The 12,292-nt window shown below is 52.8% G+C and overlaps 1 protein-coding gene across 1 annotated transcript in view; it reads right to left on the bottom strand.

Annotated features, from left to right (window-relative positions):
• The window catches only part of LOC8036051 (phosphatidylinositol 3-kinase regulatory subunit gamma), a 30,707-nt gene that overhangs the window by 10,697 nt on the left and 7,718 nt on the right, over window positions 1–12,292 (bottom strand). The window contains exon 2 of the mRNA XM_029971096.4: window positions 7,214–7,320. The gene's annotated coding sequence lies outside the window, so the exon portion shown is untranslated. The remainder of the gene's footprint in view (window positions 1–7,213; window positions 7,321–12,292) is intronic.

The following is a 12,292-nucleotide window of genomic DNA, read 5'->3' as shown; positions in this document are numbered from 1 at the left end:
ACAAACCTTGTGTTGCCACGAAACGAATGTAATCGCTACATTTCGGGCCATAACAGGCTATGGCCATAAGACGATAACAGTCGACCCTTTTTCTAATCATCGACAAGGTTTCCCAGCGCTCCTTTTCACACAAATCATTTCCCCCCATTCGAAGAAATTACGGTCTGCATGTTAGAAGTCGATCAGCACTGTTTAAAGGTCGAACTTCGACGAATTTTGCAAAAAAGTTCGAAGGTTCGATAGAGGTGGTTCGCGGCAACAAACCAACAAATCGAAAAAAAGAAAAAGAAGTATTAGCGTTGCGAGTATTAGATTGAGGCAAGCCCAAACGACACATGCACACCGTAATGAACGATTCGAAAAGGAAATAAAATTAATGACATACGAGGTACTAGGTTCCAGGCGTACGTGCCGTACGAAGCGCGGCGTGGCATCTAGGTGGAATTAAGTTCATTTCTCCTTCTTAATCCTCCACGAAGAAAAAGAGAGATGCCGCCGCGTGAGAAAACCTTCCGCGCCCCCTTTGATCCACACACGTGTGCCTGCCCGATTGCGATAGCGGGGGAAAAAAAAGAAATGTGTTTCGTCGACGACTATTTGAAAACCGGCCGTCGGAGATAGTCGAAGTAATGGCGTAGCGGAGAAGAGAGAAACGGCGTTTGCACGAGGCGTCTCTCTAGGACGCGAGACCGTCTAAGCAGGCCAGACACACAGAGAAGACAAAGACGCCGAGTCTCGTCGAAATTAATGCAAAGATGCAGGCGAGCTGGACAGAATAAACAATAGTAACCCCTGAAGAAGAAGAACAAGGGGGGCAAGGGACAAACGCAAATATCTAAACGCAGCTAGATGACTGGTGCGCGCTGAAAAAATCCGCCTGGTCCTGGCTCAGCCGTGTTGGGAGATTTGTGTTGTCCGTTGTCCCCTTTGCTCCCCTTTTCCAAGGATTATTGTTGTTTATTCTGTCTAGCTCGCCTGCACCTTCGCATTAATTGTATCATCATAATAACCTTAAAATGCAGGCCGTTCACCCTTATTGCTGTCAGACTGGTGGCAGCTGATAAAACCCGTTTGCTCTAGTGACGTCTAATTCCTGGTTAGCTTAGTTGGTAGAGCGCTCCACTGGAAATGGAGAGGTCCTTGTTCGATCCAGGACCAGGCGAATTTTTTCGGTCCCGCACCAGTCACCTAGCTGTGTTTGGAGACTATATTTGTCCCTGGATTCCTTTGTTCCCCTTCTCCGGAGATTATTATTGATTGTCTCGTCGACAGCGCCAGACGCAAGCATCTTGGCGTCGCCGTCTGCTAGCATTGCGTTCGTTGTGAGACACTGCAAGACGTGCCCCTGACGACGCGAGCCAGGCGCACTGCGTGAATCCACTCGTCCGACAGTCGTTCCGCTACCACTCGTGATGACGCTAGAGCAGGACAGGCCTGGGCCTTCTTAGCCACAACGCCTACATACTGAAGTCGCGCTGAATTTTTTGTGTTAGCTAAAGAAGGCTAACTCGGGGCACTTACTGAACGCGAGTGTCGCATCAGCGCGTTCAACTGGGACTTGTGACTGAATGAACGCTAGATTCCAGCTGAACTCGTTCACAGGCCTTGGTTGCGCCAGTTGGTACAACGTGGTGATGGGTCAGCTTGAACAGACATAAGTGTCCTAAAGCAAAACTATTAGTCAGCTGTTTTGCCTTGTCCCGTCCTTTCTGGGTCTTCAAGCTGACGTGCCAAATTCAGCAGAAGGTTAAGAAAAGCATGACAAGCTCGTCCCACGAAGCCCTTCTCTCTTTCCGCTTTTGCGGAGCGAATGCTGGAGAGAAGGCGAGTAGAGCGGAGGAAACCACCAATCACGGCGAGCAGAGAGCTTTGTGGGAATCGGGGCTTGTACCGCTTTTCTTTGCCCGGTGCTCTTGGACGTGCACGAGGGAAACGCCAAAAAGGGACAGAGCTCGAGGTTCAACGCAGCAGTCTCCATGTTCGCAACCCTACCTCTCCTCAGAAGGCCACACGCTGTCCGCGTGAGGGGAGGAGGACGGAAGAGAAGGGGTTGTCGCAGGCAACCGTTCCTGCGAGAGCGTCGGAGGAGCGTGCCATTGGACGCGTCCCCATATCGGAGCTCGAGCGATAGCGGGCAGGGGAACGTGCTGCGGTACGAGTGGCGTCTGCGCACGAACGCAGCCATCGGTGACCTTCACTGCTCTTTCCACGCCGTTCGTTGACTTCATCACTGCGGCCAGACGACAGGACTACGGACCACAGTCATGAAATCGACAACTGCGTGATGCCACTTTTCTTTTTTTTAATAAGTTGTGGAATGCGTTTTTGAGCACGCGCAGCACAGAGCACGAGGCCACAGCACCGCGACTGGGCATTTTTGGCAGGGATGATCATCGCTCGGAAAGTGTAGACACACGCACCCTTCTTACATTCCGTTCCACTCAAAGGTCAATATTTTTGTGAATTTGAGATTGCGAGAATCTCAAATTTCAGTGAGAATCTTTAAAATCCGGTTCCAGTGGAGTACGCGGCTCCACTTCGACGTAATATTTCGGCTGCGATCCTCATCATCTGTGTGTCTTTGCCTTCACCAACTAAATCAGTCATACACAGTGATTGCGTGCGATTGGTTTCGACGGCGTTGCACGCAGACCAGAAGCGCCGTGACGGTGCAGTTTTGGTGTTGCCCGCTGGGCTCCACTGGATCTCGGCATCAGCTCCGGTCGGACTTGAAACGGAGTAGATGGATAACGGGCTTGGACCATTGTACGCGGCGTAGGCCCGGCCGGATGATGCGGCAGGCACGCGACACAAAGCGGTCTTGCGTGGCGTGTGCGCGCAGCTTCGTGAAGCGCGCGGGGAAGCCGACATCATAAATCACCCCTTTCTCTCCGTCCCCGGAATAGTGGGAACGCGACGACCTTGGAGGAAAGAAACCGCGGCAGGGGAAAGTGGCCGCCGAGGCAACGCGGCGGCCTCGAGATGTTCTCCCTCTCAGCTCGCAGTTATCTTCCTTTTCTACTTTTTCCAACACAGAAGTACAGCATCTCCGTGAAGGCGCATCTTCCTCGGCCCGTGACGAACCACGCGATTTTCCGAAGCGTCCGACTTTGAAATATGCCTTTCTTTTTCCCCCGAATGCAAACCGTGGACCGACGAATATCGTACCCCTTTCCCCTTAACGATAGACCGCAATATACGAGCCAACGTAACTGATCAAAGACCGCGCGAGCGTCATGCGACCGATTTGATGGGGCAGCACGTCGCGTCCCCATCGTAAGGCGAAACGGTCTATACTTCTGAGATTGCGCGAGCGTTTTTCGTCCACCCTTTCGATCCACTACGAGGTTACCGCCCCTTCGCGGCGAGGAAGAAAAGAACAAAAAACGAAAATAGCGGACATAAAAAAATGTCTGGCCGGCGCAAAGAGGAGACACTCCTCGGATCGAAGGTCGCGCTGGCGAAATCCCCGGTTTCGCAACCCGTACGGGGTTGGTAGGCGCCGTCTCCGACGTTCGCCGAAACACGCCCGACTACAGTCACTATAGCAGGCAAGAGAGTTCCAGTTGTCCCGCCTCCACCTTAGACAGCGGCGGCAACCCGGGAGCGTGCGCGCGCAGTCGAAGCACGGTGGAAGGCAGCGAGCGCCCGCTCTTCCAAAGAACCGCCACCCTGCTGTATTCATCATCCTTTCATTAAAGTTTTGCGCACTGTTTATACGCCGCGCGAAGTAGCTCTTACGGGATTTGGTTGTGGGAGGAAGAAGCGATGCTTTTGGCTTTTGAAGGGCGTACGTCCTGATAAGGTACCATACACCTAATCTGAAATGCACCTAGACATATCTTGATTATTGACGTCATGGGGGGGAATTAGTAACACTCCGCGTGGAGCAAGACTTTTTTTTTTTACTACGGTTCTTCAGGTGGCTGTGCACACACCCACCGCCGGTAGCACTGCCGACTTTTCAGTCCTAAGCCTGCTCTTTGTTCCTTTGTCTGGCAGTACTACGTCGAACGCCCGAGAAAGGCTAGTCGTCGCGCCCGCCGACTACGTTACGGCCCGCGTGAGGTCTGTGAACCCCCGCAGCCCTTCTGGCCGAGCAGACGACTGCTGCTGCTCGACAAGAAAAAGGCACCTGCTGCGCCCACGCGGAGGACGCGACGCCTGCAGCAGCTACTGCGCCGCGCATCCAACGAGATTAGCAGAGCCAACATTTCTCTTTCCGACGGCTTCGAGAGGCGCGATAAGGAAGCCGTCCGCAACGCCAGATACGTTTCACATTGGGGCCCGACCGCAGCCAAGGCTACATACGACGGAGCCGACCGAGGAGCGGCAAAACTGCACCATCGCGGCGCTTCGTCGTCTCTGCGGGCTTCATACCCACAGATAAACCAATCGCGCAAATTATAAAAACACGCGGCAAGAGAGCGAGATTGGTGTAGCCGATGTCAGCAGACTAGTAATTGCAACAGTTAACCTGTACCTAATCTCTCTACCGCAATAGATGGATGGATGGATGAATACGGCTGAGCCCTTTGGATCGGGCGGTAGCTTACGCCACCTAGCCCATCCCAACTCCAGAGGAGGATACGCCACCTAGCGGAAAAGACACGAAGGAAAGAAGCGAGGGAACTACCGCCCATCCAAGCGCATATTGTTGCGGCCTGGCGGCCGAAATGGGAAGAAGAGGAAAGGGGATCACGCGCACGCCGTTGGGGTATCGAATAAATAATCGCCACCGCATAGGAACGTCAACCTTCGCGCGGAAGTTGTTCACACGCAGATAAGGAGGAAGCGCGAATGTCATATATAAAGCCGCCAGCGAGATATTTGAAACCGTCCAAACCGTAGAGAAACAGAGAATGGAGAAAATGCCTGCCCGCGCTCAAGCGAGACTAGACCAAGCCATTTAGTTTCTTGTCCTCGCCCGTGGGAACGTTTACACGGCGCCAACGGAATACAAAATGACGCGCTGAAGAAGCTTGGGACTGAGCTAGCAGACGGCGGCTTACTGTGGACTGCGATAAATGAAAGGATGCGCGCTCGTGGAGAAAATGCCTCCCCGACTGCAGTGCCAGTGTCCGGGGTTTGGTTCGAGTAGCAAAACGCTGTAATTCACGCTGTATGCCTCTCTAGTATTTGAAAAAAATCCCAGCTCCAGGTGGCATTCGACAGAGAGTTCCGAAATATACGCTGCCAAGTGTCACGTGACGGCGGTGACGAAGCAGGAACGGCATAGTCAGGTCGCATTAGGGGTGAAACATAGCCTCCTGTATACACCACAAAGCCTGGCAGTTCGACGACGGAGCCATACAGGGCCCGGAAGTAGATTTGGAGCGCGAGAGCACAGAGCATCAAGGAACCATTTCTCAAGGAACCGGGACGTCAGCACACAGCTCTTGCATCGGCAAGTACCCGAAACACACTTGTTCACTCGGGAGAAGTGTGGTTCAGCGTCTCGCCGCAGCGCGGCGCCAGTCACGTGGCTCTGCTCTCATCCGTTGCCTGCCGCTCCACCTTTTCCACTTCGGCGGCCGCTTCTCGTGGCCACCTGCCCGGCTTTGTCAGTACATAGGAGGCTATGGGTGAAATCATCCACGCCTAACTGATTACTGAGCAAAGGCTAGCTGTCTGTCCAATGTCTCCTTCCAATCAGAGCGAGAAAGAGCGCCGTCTGCTCCTCGCACTGTACCTCGCGTAGTTCCAGCTCCGGACGCTGGCGTTCAAACACCGAGTAAAGACAAAGGCGCCTCTGCGTCGAGTCGACCCTTCCAGTCAGATGTAGGCGTTGTGACGACACCGAGCGCCCTCGTCGCCTCCTCTCCCTCATCTTCTCGCCGTAGAGCGCCGGAGCTCGCTGGATAAAACGAAGTGTATCACGGCGGGGATATATTCGCTGGCTGGAGCCGCGTGCGAGTGATCCGAACGGTGCGGCATGAAGCCCGGGCGAGAAGGAGGAGGGGAGGAGGGGGCGCATTCCGGCCCGGTCAGTCACACCAGCGTACAGGCGGAAAGCGGTGCGCCCAGTGGCACCCAACTCGGCACGCGCCCAGGTTATTTTCTGCGGGCGCACTTGTCATCGATTATTTTGGAGGCTTCTTCTTCGCCCGGAGAGAGAGAGGGCCGCTCCGTGCCACAAGGCCGCGGCACGCACCGACTCCGTCATCTGTCAAACCGCGAGAGGGGGGGCTGAAACTCGCACGCGCCGACATCGGAATGGCGGGTCGCGGTGAACCAACACCTCGTAAATGGCAAGGCCAAAAACGCTCCATTCTCCACGTCACACGCGAGGAGCCAGAAGACGACGCTACGAGCTAATGGGTTCGATCGAGCGGCGACAAAAATGCAGCGTCACGGCAATCGTATTTCCACGTGTGTGAGCTGTCATCCGGTAAGTCAATCAAGCGCAGTGAATGACCTTGCGTTTTGAGACGCACCGACGTCAAGGTGAAGCGGGGTGTGTCCAGTAATCGAAGACTGCGCGAGGACTACCTACCTCCATCGAACATCGTAACCTTAGAATGGCGCCCATTCGGCGACGGGGCCCGACGCATTCGATTGGACACGAGGTCCCGGTCGAACGTCGACGCAAAATTCGTGCCCAATCCGCGTTGGCCCCCTCGTACGTGACGTAGAAAGCAGAGAGCTGCGACCTTGCTAGTGGAGGAGCGCTGTCGAGAATAGGAGCCGATGCCATCAATCCATCGGCGCCGAAAGCGCAACGTCACTGCGTTCGGCATTCCTGCGCGGGTGTGTCATGGCGGCCTAATCCAACTGAAGAAAGAAAAAGCGCGCCGTGACGTTGCGGTTTTAGTCTTGCGTGTGTGTGCAGTAGGAAGCTCGCCATGGAGGTGAAAAGGAAGGACAAAAAATACGTCTCAATTTGAGACGTTGACTTCGTCCCTACTTTTTGCCTCCATCTCGGGTTTTGAGTATTTTTTTTATTATGTCGTTTAACAACAATCAGCTCGCCTGCCTAGCCGTCAGAGATAAAATGACACGCAGTGCTGTTCGTGTTCTGCCCTATATATAAATAAGCTTTTACAACATACCAACGCGCTCACTTAAAAGGGTAAAAAAAATGGGCACTAATTTGAGGTATTAAGCGCAGTCGAATGGATGGAAGCATACGGCTGAACCATTTAAATCGGGCGGCGGCTGGCGCCATCTACTGCGTGTGACGGCGGCCAACCGTTGGCACACGGCAACTCACCACGCTGTGCGTGTAGAAGACGGCCTGGCGGTCCGAACCAGCAGCCGGCTGGCACGGGTGCAGCACGCTGAAGGCCGCGCACGGGCCGTGGAAGCAGCAACAGCACTCTGAAACGGAACACGGCGCCAGTTCAGCAACAAGGCCGCCACAGACACAGCGACATGGGCGACCCAAGACACGAAAGTGGGGCACAAGACCCAAAAAGTTCCTTCAGACAAAGGTCACATGAATCCAGGGAAAGTAGAGCCAGTGTCTTCCCTGCTTGCCAGCCGGACAGAAACAGATACTAACATACAGGCTACCAAAACTTCGGCAGGTGATTGGCTGATCCGTGTCCGTTGCCATGGCAATCGCCATTTCGGCCCCCTTAATTCGAAGCTTCGAGAGGGGCCGTTAGAAAACGGTCGTCCTAAGATCGCCATGGAGAAACAGCGCACTGAAGGCGCTCCTCGCAAATATAAACTTCTTGGGCGCTGTGTATGCAATCAACTTATCAACCACGCACATCTCCACGGATATCTTACAATGATATTGTTCGTCTTGCGTACTATAGTCAGTTACAGGTCAAGAAGGTAGCGGCAAATGCCCCTCAAAGGGAATCGGATATCCCTCCGCCACCTCCGCATCCAATAGCGTCCCACCGTTTCCGTGACGTTGCGGCCAACGCGCGAGGAGGGTCTTGCCTTTCTGTACATATTTGCTTTATTTTTCGAATCTGACTTAGCACTGTGGAAGCCACGAGAGGGAGATTAGAGTTCTGCCCCACCGATGGAAACAAATGCGACTTTCGGGGATTAGCTTCCCCCCCGATGGATACAAAGGCTGCTTTCAGGGGCTCGGTTCCCTCTACGATGAATACAAAGGTCGCTTTCTTAAAGGGCAACTCCGCTTCATTTTCGATGCTGAAAAAATGACGCAGTTCTCTTTAGTATCACCTAGAAAGACTACACGTTAAGTTTTACGACGTAATTAAGCCTAAAAGTTTGTTAAACTGGTAAACAAAGTTTGAGATGCCTCAAGTCTCCGAAATCTGCTAATTCTAGCGGCCGATGTGCGGCGAAGAGAACAGCGCAGTCAATACCGCGTGTTGGCACAGCCAACACTGCGCCGCACGTCATAGTCTGGGACCGCCTTTCTTCTTGTTTTTTACTTTATTGAGGCGCAGCCTACAGGCGGCGCCAACAGCGTGCATACCGATGTCCACGTGATCCAAAACGCGCATGCGCTGATGAGCGCCTGAGCGAGCGCTCCGCGCTCGTCGTCGGGAAGACCGAACCTGCTGCGTCTCGGAGCAACGTTTTGTGCTGCGATGCCTGGCATATTACGAGTGATTTACTTAACTTCAACTACTAATGGTTCCAAAACATAACTTTAAAATAACTTGCCTTTTTCTGCGTCAAAACACTCTGCGGCCGCGGTAGTGCACACGTCGTTGGATAGCAAAGACCGTGGAGCAGACGACACGGCGCGGCGACGCTTGCTCCGCCGATCCGTCCGTCCGCGCGGTCGGCGAGGTCGTGCGGTGACGTTCGTACCACGTGGGTTGTCCCAGACTATGACGACGCGGGACCAATGTTGCCAGGCGCGGGCGCAGTTTCGGTTTCGGTTCGTGATCAGGAGTAAAGAAGGATTACGAGAATTATATTTCCTTTTTTGAGAAACAAACGACGTCGAGCCGTTTATTAGTATATCTTAATGTATAATCACCAAAACCCCCGAAATTCCTGGAATTGAGCGGAGTTGTCCTTTAAAAAGTGGGATCGGAGACAAGTGGGAATCCATTGAAGCGGAACAAGGAGCGTTTCCAGTGAACTCTTCTTTCGACTGCGGAGAGATTTGAAGCGGGCGCATCACACTTGTGGGAGGAGCTTCTCCTACCTTCTTGACTTGTAACCGACTATAGAAGATAAAATTATTTTTCAATGCCTCCAAGCCCCGACACCTCATGTGGTGGCGGTACGAAGGTGTGCGTTTGTTCCGACACTGCGTGGCTAGCAAAATCACGGTATACAAGAAACGTCTCTAGAAAGCTAGCCGCTACCAGCGAATTTAGATTGGCTCACCAAAAACAGAGAGTTCAGGGAGATATTGCTCATTTCATGAGCGAAAATGGCGACCATAGGGGGAGCTTGGCGCTACTTTTCAAGGATCCGGTGACCTTAGTTCAGACTACAGAGTCAGCAAATAGAGACATTTAGGCGATCGTTCCGCTGACTCCGATAACAATAGCCGATACTCCGCCGCCACATTTTGCGCATGCATCGCGTCGTTATCGGATATCCTTATCGGAGCTATCGGAACGCTATACCAAAACTCTCTTAACGAGCTTAGCATATACGGCATTTCATTACCGTATTTGCCTGTGGGCGCCGTCATTTCGGTGCATAGTGCAGAGCGGTCACAATCGGCAATAGTTACGGGAGCTCGTAGAAAGCTCAAACGACATCGTCACCAACCGCTTTAGCATTTCTAGAGGAGGGAAAATCACTTCCTGCGATTTGAGGTAAAGCTTCAGATGCCTTGGTATCAATGATTTTAGGCGCAGAAACGGTCGAATTATCGTTCTCTGAAGCATAGCTGACGTGGTGGCTCTAATTCAGACATTTCCGTTTGAGTGACCGACTGTGTTGTAATCTCTTGTGAACTATAAGTTCAGTTGGTTCATGCTTGGATGGAAGCGCCGAAGGACAGGGGCAAAGCGAAGAAGGTAACGACAACACGAAGCGCACTCGCAACCGAAAGTTTATTAGAAAAACACTCTGACTTCAATACCTCAATAAAACCCACCGTCGTCATAAGCGGTCTTGTGGAAACTTACGACAATGGATGGATAGACGGATACCCCTGAACCCTTTTAATGGGGCGGCGGCTTGCGCCACCTATGCCAAGGATTCTAAATCGAACAGGTTATACCATTCACCACAATCGAAAGTTACAATCCGTGTGACGGTGGAGGGGAGTGTACAGATACAGACGAGATAACTGGCCGGCGCCATCTATCGCACAGCTGTGGAACGCCTCTCATCTGTTTAGTTTCCTTTTTTCTTTTGCATCATTTTTTGCGACGGATTTGAAACAATTCCAACGATGTTATAAGCGACCATTTTTCACAGACAGATTTAATCTCGCAAATAGTACGAGACCTTCAGTCGATCTAGTCATACGCAGGCATTCCGGGGGACCCGGTATAGATAGCGCCAGTGTTGCCCATTTGTCCTGGTGTATCTTGTTTCACTTCACGAAACAACTGTGCGCTCCTCCCACGCACCTGCTCAGCTTAGTTACGATAAAGAAAGAAAAATGCTCAGCCTAGCTCCGTGGGACCTCCGGCTGGGAATCACTCGGTTCCAAGTTCAATGCACGCGTCGCGAGTATTCACGCGTTCGTGGTTTAATTACAGCCCCTCCCGGTTTATATGCTTGGCATAACTCGAACCAACGTGCAACGACGGTTCAGCGTTGCTGTCCTTTCATGAAAATCAGCGTACAAAAAAAAAAAAGTAAAAAATACAGATATTTCTTTGCGGACCTGAAGACCTAGCAAAAAAAAAAAAAAAAAAAAAAAAAATAGAAATTAATTTTTAAAAGTTGTGCTCGCGTAATTCTCGGCGGCTGCGGAACCGGACAAGCTTCGGTAGACACGCGGGACAGACGAGTATTCCTGTAAGAGAAACGTCCCGGGGCAGGCGGCAGAGCGCAACGGAGGCGGACGCCGGAGCGTTGCAGCCTACGTGCTCGAGCGACGGATCGCCGAGGCCGCAAAGGTCGACGCCGACGGCCGCCCTAGCAACAGCCCAGAGGAGCGCCGCTCCGCACTGCCGCCGCCGCTCGGGGGGCAGGCTCGCGTCCGCCGACACGCACGCACGCTCACGTGCAGCCTCGCACGCACGCGCACAAACCGCCACTGTTAGAGCCGCCTCTCTCTTCAGAGCGGGATATACTTCGTTTCAGCTGAAGTCCAGACGCAACTGATGTCACAAGCGCGAGCACGTGGCCTAAAACAGTGCTTGCACTGCACGAGCGCGCGTGCTTGGCGGGGACGCTGAAAGAACGGAGCTCGCGCTTGTAGCATCGGCTGCGTCTGCGCTTCACCTGAAACGGTGTATAGACGGGAAGGGCGCGAGCTCCCTGCCTTTGGTCTCACCGAGGCTGCGCGAGCTATCGCGCAGCGGGAGCACGAGGCAAAGCTACACGCTCGTACTTGTAGTAGTTGCGGTTAGACAAAGTATACAGTTACAGACGAACCGCCAACTGGAAGGTACCGAATACTACGAAATAAGTACCAATTGCTCTCACAATATCAGCGGAGACTGACATCTTTTTTTTTTTTTTTTCATCAACGCATATCTAGTTACGTGTCGTACCGAATTTTTCAGATTCCAGCAGATAACCCCCCCCCCCCCCTTCTTTTTTTTTTTTTTTTGGTATTTAACTTAAAAGAAAAATCAAGGTATTAGTTTTCCTCCCTGTTATCCACATTTCTTGGGCGTAGCACATTCACGTCTGGAGAATAACAAACTACCCACCCAGCCATCTTGGAACCACCCTCATTATTAACCGTTTCATACAAGAGAGAGAGAGGGAGATAGACGTAGGTTGTAATACTACTTCTTACGAGCAGTCCGAGGGCTATTACTCCGCGAGTAGAGGAAGGACGCCTCCCAAAATAGAAGGCCGACACGTGCCCCAGCGAGGCCCCGGGACCAGCCCGAGGAAAGGAGCGTCCCAAGGTTCCGGAAGTGGGGAGACGCCACGCAACCGCCTGCCCCGGTGGGATCGACGGAATCGATTGCAACCAGGCATCCCCCGACTATGTCAAAGAAAGCCCGTTTGATTCTTGAAACCTGCCGTTTGCCAGCCTTTCGATCAAGGGCTAGCTGTTTAGACCCTGACAGCTTGAGAATGGCAGGGGGTGTCAGTTGTCCCGCCTCCAGCGCGAACTTCGTACCTCCGTCGACCGCGCTTCTGGAGAGAAGGCTCGAAAATGGGGATGCCGCGCGAACTTACCGAGGTTCGAGTTTCAGAGGGTTCAACGTTTTGGAACTTTAAACGCCAAGTTTTTGGAGGGTTCAACGTTTTC

The sequence above is a fragment of the Ixodes scapularis genome, unplaced genomic scaffold, assembly GCF_016920785.2.
Source record: "Ixodes scapularis isolate PalLabHiFi unplaced genomic scaffold, ASM1692078v2 PGA_scaffold47__10_contigs__length_4178495, whole genome shotgun sequence".
Lineage (NCBI taxonomy): Eukaryota > Metazoa > Arthropoda > Arachnida > Ixodida > Ixodidae > Ixodes > Ixodes scapularis.
Note: the sequence above shows the minus strand (reverse complement) of the source record. Positions and strands in the feature narration are given on the sequence as shown.